The 13772-nt window shown below is 49.7% G+C and overlaps 1 protein-coding gene across 1 annotated transcript in view; it reads left to right on the plus strand.

Annotated features, from left to right (window-relative positions):
- LOC144268897 (antigen WC1.1-like) overlaps nt 1-13772 on the plus strand; it is a 49466-nt gene that overhangs the window by 12990 nt on the left and 22704 nt on the right. The gene's annotated exons all lie outside the window — the stretch shown is intronic.

Here is a 13772-nt window from a genome sequence, read left to right on the forward strand (position 1 = left end):
ACAGAAACAGCCTAGACTCCACTAGTTGGGCATTCACGGTGCCATTTGTGTTGAGTTCCCTTCATCAATAGCACTGCAGTTCCCATGCAACAGTCTGTGTACGGTATCCTCTGTGTTTTTGGCCCTCTCGTCAGGACCTGAGGGAAAGAAAGATTTCTCTTCCCTAAGACCTTTCTGAGACTGGGCTCAGCTCGCCCTGTTCCTCTCTCTTTCCCTACCAGGGGCATCCTTCCTGTGCTTCTTTATCAGATTTGGTCTGATGGGCTGCTTGGCTCTTTATCCACCCAGCCTGCGAACCTTCTTATCTAATTACCTCAGTCAGCTTTCTTTGGGGGACTAACTGACATCTAAAAGATCAATGTCACACTGTCTGGAGGGGTCATGACTGTGAGTTCCTACCTCAGGACAGATTGTCAGAAAACAGGGTAGACGCTGCAAACTGGTGGTGTGTTCTATCTTTAGATTTCACGAGGTCAGTAACCAGTGTGAACTCCTGGATTCATAGGCACTGACTCCATGGAAAAAATTAACAGGACTTAGCACCCACCAGAAGCCAAGCTCCTCCAGCGCCTCCTGCCTGCCGGGGGCTCTGCCAATCAACTCCTCCCCCTCCCTCCCTGTGCCTCCCAGCCACCACGATCTGTTGTTCAGTGGCATGCAGGAGGTGCTGAGTGGGAGGGGGAGGAGCAGGGATGGGCGCGCTCAGATGGGGGAGGGGTAGAAAGAGGTGGGGCGGGGGGCATTGGGGAAGGGGTGGAGAGCGAGAGTTGGGCACGCCCTGGGGCAATTGGAAGATAACTATAACAGTCTTAGCATGGAGTCACAGACCCTTAGACCAGTAGTGGGCAACCTGCACCCTGCAGGCCACACACAACTGCCTTAGACTCCCCAGAAAAGCTGGACTATGCGATCAAATGGTTACTTACACCAAAAATCACACCACATTCACTTTGCTCCCAAGAGACCAGTCACTTACCCTAGATCAGTTGGTACCCTAGATCTTACACCAAAGACAACTTTGGTAGGCAATTGTATAGTAAACGAACTAAAGATTTATTACCTAAGAAAAGGAAATAAGAATTATTAGAGGTTAGAGCAGTAAAATATATGTACAGGTGAGTCACACTCTATAATTCCAAATGATAGCAGAGATGTAGCCATCTGCCAGTTTCCCAAAAGTCTCTCAGGGCTACCCAGAATAACTCTGGGGATCTCCATCTTTTCATTCACTTATTCCACCCTGTTAGAATCCAGACAGTCCAGAGATGAAGGATCTTTACGTAAAACTGTACTTATGGCTGCTTCTTACAGAAAACAAGCTGACAGGATCACTACCCAGGTGGACTCTTCCTCTGATGACAGAGAGTGAGGAATGCATTTAGAGTATTTGCCTCTGATCATCACACACAATGACCACTTGCTTTGAAATTAGCACTTTTCTGTGAAAGTTCTTCATTTGCATTCCACAAGGCTTCTTTCTCATTCGATAGGTTATTTAGTGACAGGGCTATAAACAGTATAAATGTTTGCTATTGCATTATAACAGGATACAGATAAGTGAGAACAATGCAAATAACATCCTGTTGGTTTTCTTGACGATTAAACACTCTTATACGTTTACACATTTAATAATCACTTTTATCAATACAAATACACACATGAATTGGCCAGGCTGTGCATTTGTAAGTATTCAATGAGAGCTGAGGCTTTGGCATGAGCTGGCACCTGGTCTGCCTATATCACAATCAGACCAGATTACAGACTCTTCTGTTCACTCCCGGCACTCTGTCCCAGGGAGACTGTCTTCCTCTATCAGGCCCAGGCAGTGCAGAAAGGAAACCACCTGAATTGAATGGTGAGGAGACAAGAATCAGACCTGAATGAGAGGAGGAGGGTAGATTGGGACAAGAAGCCTGTGGGGTGGCCGAGGGACAGACGGACATTCTGAGACTGGATACTGGTGGGAAGCGAGAACCTGGGACTGGGAGAGAAAGGGGGAGATGGGAACTGGCTGGGCAAGGGGACTGGGACTAGGAGGAGGGAGGAGGAGGAGACTATTACGGGCTAGGCAGGTTAAATAGAACAAGAGTCGGGGGACAGAGACTGTGACTTGCTGAGCAAGGAGGCTGGGAGCTGGGGGAGACTGGGACTGACTGGAGAAGGAGTCTGGGACTGGGAACCAGTGGGAAGGGACTGGGAGTGGGCATCTCAGCTGGAGCTGCACGTTTGCAGTGGGAACAAAGTTTGGGTTTGTAACAGGGCGCGTGAAGGCCTGCGCTGCCTAGTGGTTGGTGCCCCTGACCTCCAGCCCCTTGATTTCAAGGTCAATTTGTCTCAGTCTTTGGATCTTTGGTGGCACCGTGCTGCAGTCCCAAAGTTTTTCAGATGGGGCAGCCACAAGTTTGGTAAGACTGAACCCCACAATGTCTCTGGGCTTCAGGGAGCCAGTTACCTCAGTTGCCGGAGGCTCCTAGGTCTCCTCCACAGTCCCCCTTGGCTGCGGAGACAGTGATTACTCCCTGGTGGCTGCCTCCGCTGGTAGGCTAGTGACCCTTCCCCCTCAGGTAGGGACGTGGATAGCTCCCGCCTCTTCACCAGTCAGCCCTCAACTGAGCCAGGCTCTCTCTTTTTCTCCCCCCAGGCCTGGCATTGGCTGCAAGTACAGCGGGATGGGGCTAGCTGGGCCCAAAGGCTCCCTTTAACCCCTGCTGTGCTGGCAGAGTAGTTCCATATGCCTGTGCTGAAGTTTGGACAGGAAGATGAGTCTTTCCATGGTCCTTATAGTTATGGCCATTCTTGTCACTAATCCCTGTCTTCCCTGGATAGAGGTGCAGGGCCAGCTCATAGGCCAAACCCAGGGTTACTTCCTCAGGCAGTCAGCTATTGACTGTAATGTAAGTTTGCTTTGTACAGACTGAGTAGAAACAGAACAAAGGACTCGGGATTGGGCCTATTCAGAATTATTCCAGAAATAACCAGTCAGCCATCTACAAACTGCCCTGTGCACTGGATATCACTGAGAACAAACACATGTGGTAACCGTGATTCTGCACCAAGCGATTTTTGAGAGATGTTGTCTTGACTGAATACTCGAAAACTTTCCAAAAACTGACAGTCGCCTTCTGATATGCAGTGTTGTTGTAGGTGTGTTAGTCCCAGGATATTAGATAGACAAGGTGTGTGAGGTAATATCTTTTATTGGACCCATTTCTGTTGGAGAGAGACAAACGTTTGATCTGACAGAGAAGAGCTGTGTGTAAGCTCAGAAGCTTGTCTCTTTCACCAACAGGAGTGGGTCCAATAAAAGATATTACCTCAGCCATTTTGTCTCTCTCAACCCCTTCTCGTCCAGTTTCAGTTTTCATTTCTGGTTGGATTAATACCAAACTTTGCCAAAACATTCTCCTCTGCCAAGGTCCCTGCCTCAGTCAGTGCACAGGCTGGATGGTGACAAGGCAATGAATAAGGGATGCACAGTGAAAGAGGCTGTTGTCTGTAGGCCCACAGCCTCATTGGTTGCAGCAGCAGCATCGTCGTCATTGGCGAGCCCTCCATTCGAGGATGATCTCTACCACAGATTTACATCTGGGTCCTGAGACGACTCAGGAGTCCGATCCTGAAACCATAGATCTGCCCACAGTAGGTACAGATGTTTCCTGACGGGTCAGCTGCCTGCTGGGAGAAAGTTCTTCTTTCCTTCCTTCCCTCTCTCTTTTCAACTTCGAGGGCAAGGCACTTCTCCTCAAAGCGGGCCACTGCCTGTTGGAGGATGTGGCATCACTGAGATTAGTTGGTTGATTGCTCCTCTCAGCTTGTCATGCGTTTTTTTGAGATACGCTTTCAGTGTGTCTTTGTAGGGTTTCCTCTGACTACCATGGGATCTCTGACCATGGGTGAGCTGAGAGTAGAGGGCTTGTTTTGGGAGGCGAGAGTCTGGCACCCGCACACAATGTCCAGCTCAGCAGAGTTGGTGAGTGAGGATCATTGCTTCAATGCTAGTGCTATTAGCTTCAATGAGGATGCTGGTGTTAGTACTGTGATCTTCCCACTTTGTGCAAAGGATCTTCCAGAGGCATTGTGGGTGGTACCTCTCCAGACTCTTGTGGTGCTGTCTATAGGTCACCCAGGTTTTGCGTCTATACAGGAGTGTAGGAATAACAATTGTCTCATAGACCTGGATCTTGGTTTCCTCCCGTAGGTCACGGTCTGTGAAAATGCTCCAGAGCAGTTTCCCAAAGGAAGCACTTGTGCACTGGATCCTGTGCTGGATCTCACTGTCAATTTTTGCATTTTGAGAAAGTTGGCTACCGAGGTAACAGAAGTCCTCAACTCTCTCCAAAGTCTGTCCCTCGATGGTGATTTGTGGTGGCTCATGTGCAAGGCCTGAAGCAGGCTGATGGAGCACTTTAGCTTTCTTGATATGGAGTGAGAGTCATAGGCTTCGGTAAGTGTGTGCAAAAGAATCCAGTGTGGACTGAAGGTCATTTACAGTGTGTGTGATGATGATACAGTCATCAGCGTTTTGAAGATCATGGACACCCTGAGGACTTTAGACTTAGAGCAGAAATGTCAAAGATTAATAAACAGCCCATCCATTCTATATTGAATGGCAACTCCAGTGGGCAGGCCGTGTTTATCAAGGACCAAAATGGCTGCTAAATATATGGAGAACAGGGTTGCGGCAATAACACATCCTTGCTTAACCCCAGTTTTGACGATGAAAGGATCCATCTCCAGGCCATTACAGAGAATGGTGGCAGTCATCTCACCATGAAGAAGCCTTAGGCCCTTTACTAGAATTTGGAGGGCAGCCAAATCTGGCCAGCACCTTCCCACAGGGCTTTGCGATTGACAGAATTGAAGGCCTTTGTCAAATCAATGAGAGCCATGTATAGGTCCTGATTTTGCTCCCGAGACTTTTCCTGAATTTGGTGGGCAAGGAAGATCATATTGGCTGTCCAGCAGGATGGTCTGAAACTACACTGAGATTCCAGCAATATTTCCTCATCAAGGGGAAGTAATTGGTTTAAGAGGCTATGGGCAAGAATTTTCCCTGCTGCAGCTGGCAAGTCAATGCCACAATAATTTCCACACTCCAACTTATCTCCTTTCTTAAAGATTGTAACAATGCTGACATTTCTCAGGTCTTCCGGAATCTTCTCATTTTTCCAAATTTGAAGAAAAATGAATCTCCCGACAGCATAGCTCTGAGGATCATTGGAGCACACAAGCCCCTTCACCGCAAGAAGGTGATGGTCCCTGAAGAGGGGCTGCAGCAGTGGCAAGATATGTCACCAATAAAATTATGCTGAAATTGTGCTCCTGGCTGCTGTGGGCCAGAGTGGCACCAGGCACCAAAATGGAGATGAGGGAGACTGTATCCACCTATTGGGCCCAGGCAGTGTGGGGAGGAAGCTACCCGAATTGAATGCAGATTGGGTTGGCAGGGGAAAATAGATGAGGATAAGGATGCAGGGGGAATATTCTGAGTCCGGAGGCTGGTGGATGGAGAGAAAGTGGGACTGGGAGAGAAAGCGGGAGATGGGGACTGGCTGGGCAAGATGACTGCGACTGGGAGGAGGGGGCAAGAGACTAGGACTGGCTAGGAAGGGCAATTAGGACAGGGATTGGGTGGGGAGAGACTGTGACGTGCTGAGCAAGGAGCTGGGGAGCTGGGGGAGACTGGGACTGACTGGGGGAGGAGTCTGGGACTGGGAACCAATGAGGAGGAACTGGAGGTGGGTGAGGAAACAGACCAGATGAGGAACCAGGGTGTCAGGGGAGTCTAAGACTAACTGGGTGACGAGACTGGAATAAGCAGCCAGGGTGGGGTGGAGGAGACTGAGAGTAGGTCTACATGAAAATTTAGTGCGTGGCAAGCCGGGGTGTAAATCTACCCTGCACTGTCCTGTCATGCATCGAGTGTCCATGTGGACAGTGTTGCTGCGCACTGAGGCCTTGTCTACACTACTGCTTAAGTTGATGTAAGTTACATCGCTCGGGGTGTGAAAACACCGCCCCCCCCACCCCGAGCAATGTAACTTACATCAACTTTAAGCAGTGTCTGCATCGCACTAGGTCAGCGGGAGCTTCTGCCTCTCGATGAGGTGGACTAATTATGTGGACAGAAGAGCGCTCGCCCGTCGACGTAATGCATCTTCACCAGACACGTTAAATCGTCTCCGCTGCACGGATACAGTGGCACTGATTTAGAGTGGGAGCGAAGAGAAGCCCTAGCAGTTCCCTTGTGTGCTTTGATCTCTCCCGGTTCCAAGCACTAGGGAACTGTTAGTGCGCAGCAGCTGGTTTTCACGGAGACTGAGTGTGCAGCAGGCTAGTGCGGGGTAAATTTACACCCCAGTTTGACACAAGCTAAGTGTGTGTAGAGAGAAACCCTGAGACAGGAAGAGGCATCCAGGGAGGGGAACTGGGGCTTGGCACAGACCGGACAACCCAAGGCAGGGATAAGTGTGAGAAACAGATCAGCTGAGGACCCCAGAGGGACAGCACAGAGAACAGGGGGGAAAATGGCAGAGGAAGCCAGAGGTGAAGTCGAGGACTGGCTTGTCCAGGAGACTGGGAATGGGGATGAGAAGCTTGAGGAGTGGAGAGTGGCACTGGGTAGACAAGAAAAATGGGACTGGGACACAGAGCAAGGGATGGAGAAGAGAAAGGACCGATACAGGGACTGCTTGGAGGGGATGGGGCAGAAGGGGTTCGGCTTCGGGGGACAGGGGAAGACGGGTCTGTCACTACCAGAACACACACCTCTCCAGAGCCTGGAATGGAACCAGGATCCCTGAGTTTTGCCATTCCCCTGCTGTCAGCAAATATCTGTCAAACCCTCCAAAACATTTTTCTGATCCTGCTCTAGTGCTGGTCCACAAAGAGGATGACAACCTACTACTACTGTCAGTTACGCCGTTAGCTCAAGTGGCAGTGGTTTCTGTGGTGGATCTAAAGGTTCCAACCCTGCTGATGACCCATGTGGGTGTCACAGGGTTGCCATCTTTCTCATGGCTGGTAACCGGATCCTTGAGGCTCTACCCCCTGCCCTGCCTCTTCCTCCCAAGGCAACGCCCTTCTCCACCTCTTCCCCCAAGGCCCTGCTCCTGCTCCACCTCTTTCCTCAAGGCCCCGCCCCTTCTCTGCCTCTTCCCCTCAAGGCTCTGCCCTCATCGCTCACTCCCCCTCTCCCCTCGTCACTTGCTGGATCGTCTCAAGCAGCCGGCCTGCAGGTCCGAAGCCACCCTGGCTGAGCAGGATCTGGCACAGAAAAATGACCCGGTTTCCCCCCCACACATCCCCATGGAATCCAGATTTTTGGTTCAGGTGTCATTTAGGTCCCTTTTCGACCGGACTTTCCATTAGAAAACCAGGCACCTGGCAAACCTAAATGACACCCGGACTCAGAAGCCAAAAAACGGACTGTCCGGGTAAAACTGAGACGGGTGGCATCCGGAGGGTGGCAACATGATTCCGCATCTTGGAACTTCTGTTTTTTCAGTTTGCTTTTTTAAAAACCTAGGATAATTATGGACAAAACGTTACTTTTAAGGAACTTTAAGTTTGCAAAGTTGAGCTGTAAAAAATAACGAAATGGCAGAATTAAAGTTGTCTTTGTAACTTTATTTTGGCCCACTTGTACATCTGCGTTAAGATACTGTCTTTAATTACAGGATAAGAAGCTATTTTTCCATGAGACCCCTGCCTCATTCAGTGCACAGGACAGACAGCATGGGCATAGTTTGGGAGGGTGCAGGGGGGCATTGGCAGAGGAAAGGCATGGGGGGGGCACGCGGGGTCGGTGCAGGGAACGGGGGGTGGGGGGGATGGAGCCACTTCTCCTGAGGCTGAGAGTAGCTGCTCCGGGTTGTCGCTCTGCAGCTGTGCACGGCTGCCTGGGTCCTAGTGCCTGCCCGTTTCCGGTAAAGCGGTGAGTGCCTGCAGGGGGCAGAGGACACTGGGAAAGGGGGATGGGGCACGGGGCAGCGGGCAGGTGAAGGGGGTGGGATGGGAAGAGAAGGAGAGAGAGGAATGGGAGTGGGGAGCGGGAGCCCAGCATGTGGCGTCCCCTCGGCAGCAGCAGCCCCAGCAGGGAGGCGGCTGCAACGGCCCTGGGAGGCCCCAGAGCAGCAACATCTCTGCAACAGCCGGTGCTGGAGTGGCCACAGCTCCCAAGCTCAGGTCGCTGCAGCAGAGAGCAGCAGCTGGGGCTCACCCATTGAGCCATCCTGCCCCGCCCCCAGCCCTGGCAGCCCAGAGACCACTCCAGGCTGGGGTTGGGGGAAGGAGAGTCAGTGAGCCAAGATAACTGGCTTCAGCATGCGTCTGTGTGTGTGTGTGTGTGTGTGTGTGTGTGTGTGTGTGTGTGTGTGTCTGTCCCCCCCAGATACAGCAGTCAAACTACGCCTGTGCTCGACAGGGCTCTGAATCAGGGTTGTTGTGGCGCGAAGGAGGCTGTTCTGTGTAGGACCCTGCCTCATTGGTTGCAGAAACTGCAGAGTGTGCTGTGTGTGAGGCAGGGGATTGCAGAAAGAGAAAGGAGGGTCTCTTGTTAAGGCAGCTGAATCCTGTCCTGGGGAACTGGATTCTCTCCCTGCCTCTGCCACAGAGATCCTATGTGATGCTTGGCAAGTCTCTGAAACCAAATATTTCACAGGTGGTCATTAATTGTGTGTTCCTCATTTTATGGGTGGCCCCTTGTAACCGTGGGGGTCTGGTTGCAGAAGTGCTGAGCATGTGCTGCTGTAAACTGAAGTCAGTAGGTCAGGGGTGGGCAAACTATGGCCCATGGGCCTGATCCAGACCCTCAGGGCTTTGGATCCGGCCCGCGGGATTGCCCCCCATAGTGCCACAGGCCCCGCAGAAGCAGCCAGCACCACGTCCCTGGGACCCCGGGCTGGGGGGGTGGGTGGGCAGAGGGCTCTGTGTGTTGCCCTTGCCTCCAGGCACCACTCTGCGCCGCTCCCATTGGCCAGGAACGGGGAACCGCAGCCAATGGGAGCTTCGGGGGAGGTACCTGGGGGCGTGGCAATGGGAGCGCACGGAGCCCTGTCCACCCCCTCCCCCAGGGGCCGTGCAGGGATGTGGTTCCAGCTGCTTCCCAGAGCGGCGCAGCGTGGGGCCAGGGCAGACAGGCAGGGAGCCTTCCCTGGCCCCGGTGCGTGCCGCTGCCACCCCGGAGCTGCTATAGGTAAGCGGCGCCAGGCCGGAGCCCGATCCCCTCCTGCACCCCGCCCCCAACCTCCCTGCCTGCACCCCGCACCCCTCCTGCACCCCAACCCCCTTCCCTGAGCCCCCTCATACACCCGCACCCCTCCTCTGCCCTAATCCCTTGCCCTGAGCCCTTTCCTGCACACCGCACCCCCTCCCACACCCTACACTCCCTCCCGCACCCCAACCGCCTGCCCCAGCCTTGCATACAATTTCCCCACCCAGAGGTGGCCCTCGGCCCAAAAGGTTTGCCCACCCCTGCAGTAGGTGTTCTGCTCTGAACATACTAAGTGCTGTATAATGCTAAGGAATCTGAAAAATCAGGACCTGGGTGTCTCAAGTTGGGCACCCAAAATCAGTTGACACTTTTGATCATTTTGGCCATAGTGTCTCTGGGCTTCAGTTCCCCATGTGTAAAATGGAGATAACAACACTTCCCTGCCTCCCAGGGGTGTTGTGAAGAGAAATTTTTTAAAGTTTGTGAAGCTCTCAGCTACCATAGGAATGAGCACCACAGAAAAGCCTGTGAGGAAATGAACAATTCTGTTTTAGGAGTTCAGTTTGGATGATGTGCAGTACATAAGGGCTGGGGCCACACATTGCACAATGAGTATAAAAAGAACGATTGACCATCCACCCATTCAGTCAGCACCACGTGTCCTGTGCACCGAGTGAGGCAGGGGTCCTGGGGCAAAAATAGCATTTGATCGTGTAATTAAAGACAGTATCACAATGGAAATACAAAAGGGGCTAATTAAGGTTACAGAGGACAGCACGCGTCTGGTATTCTGAATGTTTGAGTGCTTGACTTCCTTTTAGATACATAGCTTTATAGATTTTAAGGGCAGAAGGAAGCATTAGATCATATAGTCTGGCCTCCTGGGTAACAGGCTACAGAATTTAATCCAGTTACTCGTGAACTGAACCCAATAATTTTTGTTTGGCTAAAGCACATCTTCCAGAAAGGCATCCAGTCTTCATCTAAATACTTCAGGAGTGAATAATCTTCTGTTTCCCTTTTTAGTTTGTTCCAATGGTTAATTGTCCTCGCTATGGAAAATGTATGGCTTACTTCTAATATGAATTTCTCTGGCTTTAACTTCCAGCCATATGTTCTTGTTTTGTCTTTCTCCACTAGAATAAGGAGGTCTCTACATACCAGTGTTTTGTCCCTGTGCAAGTACTTCTACACTAAAGTACTTATACAGTATAATCACATCATCTCTTGGTCTTCTTTATTAAAAATAAACAGACGGAGCTCCTGGAATCTCTCACTACAAGGCGTATTTTCAAGCCCTTAAATCATCTTTGTGGCTCTTCTCTGCACCCTTTCCATTTTTTTTAACATCCTTCTTAAAATGTGGACAACACACTGGATGCGGTATTGGTCTCACCATACTGTATACAGAGGTAAAATCATGTCCTTGGTCAGAAATTATCCAACAAAATAGAGCTTCATTGGAAAATGCTGGTTTGTTGAACTGGACATTTCCCATGAAAGTGAGTCGGGTGCAATGAACTTTCTCTAGACCACAGGCAGGGTTGTGGCAGAAACCTGCATGGTTAAGTGCCAGCTGGCTTGGGGAGCTCCAGCCAGCCCTGTCATGCAGACTGCCTTGGGGCCAGGTATTCCAGTCTTCTCAGGTCAGCTGCTCTGGGATAGCTGCACCATGTAGACTGCCCCAAGACCAGAGACCCTGGTCTTCTATCGTCTGCAGCTCCAGGGCAACCCTGCCATGGAAAAGGGAGTCCTGGCTTTAACCAGGGCTCAGCTCCCAGCTCCACAGCAGGGAATTTAGAAATCCTGGGATGGGATCCTGATTCCCAGGGTCTGCGGCTCTGGGGCAGCCCTGCGTTGCAGACTACACCAGACCGGGGACCCCAGAGCTTTGAGACTCCCAGGCCAGCTGCCTATTTGGGACCCCAGCTGGCCCAGGAGTCTGGAAGCCCAGGGGTCCCCAGTCCAAGGCAGTCTGCAATGCAAGAGAAATTGACATTTTTGTTTTTCTCTTAGCACTGTGAAACTGACAAGAATGTCAGTTCACTCAGCATCTGCTGGTGTCCCTGGGAGCAAATTTCATGTCGGACACACCATGTGTTGGTTTTTCCAGAAGAAAGTTTGGAGGGGATTTCTGGTTCACAGGAAGTTTTGAAATAGCAAAATTTCCTGTGAGCTGGAAATCCTGCATTTCAGCCAGCTCTTCTCACTGCTCCCCAGCTTAAACCTCCGAGGATCACTGTAGCCTTTTCACAGCATCACCCTGGGACCTCTAGTTCTGTTGCTTGTCCACTAGGACCCCTGCGAAGACCATGGGAAATATCTGTATGTTTACATATATTATGTGTACCTCTGTTTCTTTTATTGCTGTTTTGCCATTTCCTACCAGGGTTCAAAGAGTAACTCCTTGCTTGGATCTCCCCACATGTCCCAGCAAGGCAGACAATGGTTGCAGAGAACCCAGTCACTGGTACTTAACTGACAATATGGGTGTCAAGGCCTTTGAACTTTTGCCTCTGACCAAGCTGGGCACAACCCCCCTAGCTTGGGAGAGGGGAGGGGCCCTTCAAGTGGGAAAGTTAAACAAAGAGCTTGGGACTTATAAAAAGGAGAGCCCTGATGAACAGAGAGGGAGAGGCAGGGTCTGCAGGGAAGGAGATTGAAACCCAGTCCCCAGAAGCAGGGGTACCTGGGATAGGTTGGGCCAGCCCAGGTTTTGAGGGAAATGCTGAGGATTACGTAAGACATATGCCCGTTGGCCTTTACTTGCCTGAACACTTCTCTCTCTGGTCACTGTGTTCCTATGGATACATAAATAATATCACTCTCCTGGGCCTGGAACTATTCAATATTTTCATTAAAGATTTGGATGATGGAGTAGAAAATAAACTCATAAGATGTGTGGATGACACAAACCTGGGAGGGGTCACAAGCTCTTTGGATGAGAGTATTAGAATTCATAATGACCTTGATACATTGGAGAATTGGCTTGAAATCAGTAAATTAAAATTCAGTAAAGACAAGTACAAAGTACTAGACTTAGGAAGGAAAAATCAAAAGCAAAAAATCCAAAATGGGGAATAACTGACTAAGCAGCAGTTCTGCAGAAAATGTTCTGGGGTTATACTGGATCACAGATTGAAATGGGTGATGCTGTTTTGAAAACAGGAAATGTCATTCTGCATTTTATTAATAGAATTGTCATATGTAAGACACAGGAGGTAATTGTCCTGCTGTACTCAGCACTGGTGAGGCCTCCGCTGGAGCAGTGTGTCCAGTTTTGGGCTCTCTCTCTACAATGGGTAGGTAGGACAAGAAGTAATCCACTTAGATTGCAGCAAGGGAGAGTCAGGTCAGATATTAGGAAAAACTTTCTAACTATAAGGATAGTTAAGTACTGGAACAAGGTACCAAGGGAGGTTGTGGAATCCCCGTTGTGACATTGCACTCCATATGTTTTATGGAAATATGCTTATGAGTGTGAATATGATGTAACTGGAATATGTTTTATGCAAAAGGTCTCATGTAATGTACCATAACAAAAGTTATAACCTACTGAATATATTCCTCCTATTTGTATGTATGTATCATTCTTGTATCTGAAGCTAGAAATATGAAGTATGACTCTGAGGTCCTATTGTAATAATGCAAAGTGTGGGCCATTTATGGTGGTTTAGAATCTTGATGGCTCCGATTGACTGGGACAATTGGTTGTAGATTGTTTATTTACCTGCAAGCCTTCCTGTGTACGTGTGGGCCAGCCTGTGGGTAATGAACAATGAGGTCTCATATGACATCCATCTTAAATCCATCTTAAATCTGGTACTGCTGCTGAGCAGTTTTTGGTTGAAGTCTGCAGCTTTTGGGGTGTGGTCCAGATCTGGGTCTGTGTTGCAGCAGGCTAGCATGTCTGGCTCAACAAGGCAGGGTTCTGGAGTCCCAAGCTGGCGGGGAAAATGGGCTCAGAGGTAATTTCAGAATGTGAGGTGACTGTCCCAAGGGGGTGTCTGTGACCGAACCCGTCACACACATCATTGGTGACTTTTAAGAACAAGTTAGACAAACATCTATCAGGGGTGGACTAGGTATACAAAACCTGTCTTGGTGTGAGGGGATGGACTAGATGACTTTGTGAGGTTCCTTCCAGTCCTACATTTCTATTTATTCCAAGATTTTATAAGATATTCAGGCCTGATGATTTTTTAAAAAAGTTTATCCCTACTAGATACTGTTTAACATCCTCCTTAGTTACCTACAGACTGCAGAGTGGTTCACCCTCTTCATATACTTTGAATACACATCCTGCTTCTATTCAAAACCGGAAATGTTTATTGAACACTTCTGTCTTATTTGCATCATTATAAACTATTTTACCATCTCCATTTGTAATGGGCTACACCTTTGTTAGGATTTGTTTGTTTGTTTGTCTTTACTCCTAATATACTGAAAAAAATGGTCATTATTGTTCCAAGCCCTGCCAACTGTGGAGTTTTTCCTGATAGCTTTAGCTTCCCTTATCGATTTTCTACATCTCAGAACTTCCAATGTATATCGATTG

The sequence above is a fragment of the Eretmochelys imbricata genome, chromosome 1 (genome assembly GCF_965152235.1).
Source record: "Eretmochelys imbricata isolate rEreImb1 chromosome 1, rEreImb1.hap1, whole genome shotgun sequence".
NCBI lineage: Eukaryota > Metazoa > Chordata > Testudines > Cheloniidae > Eretmochelys > Eretmochelys imbricata.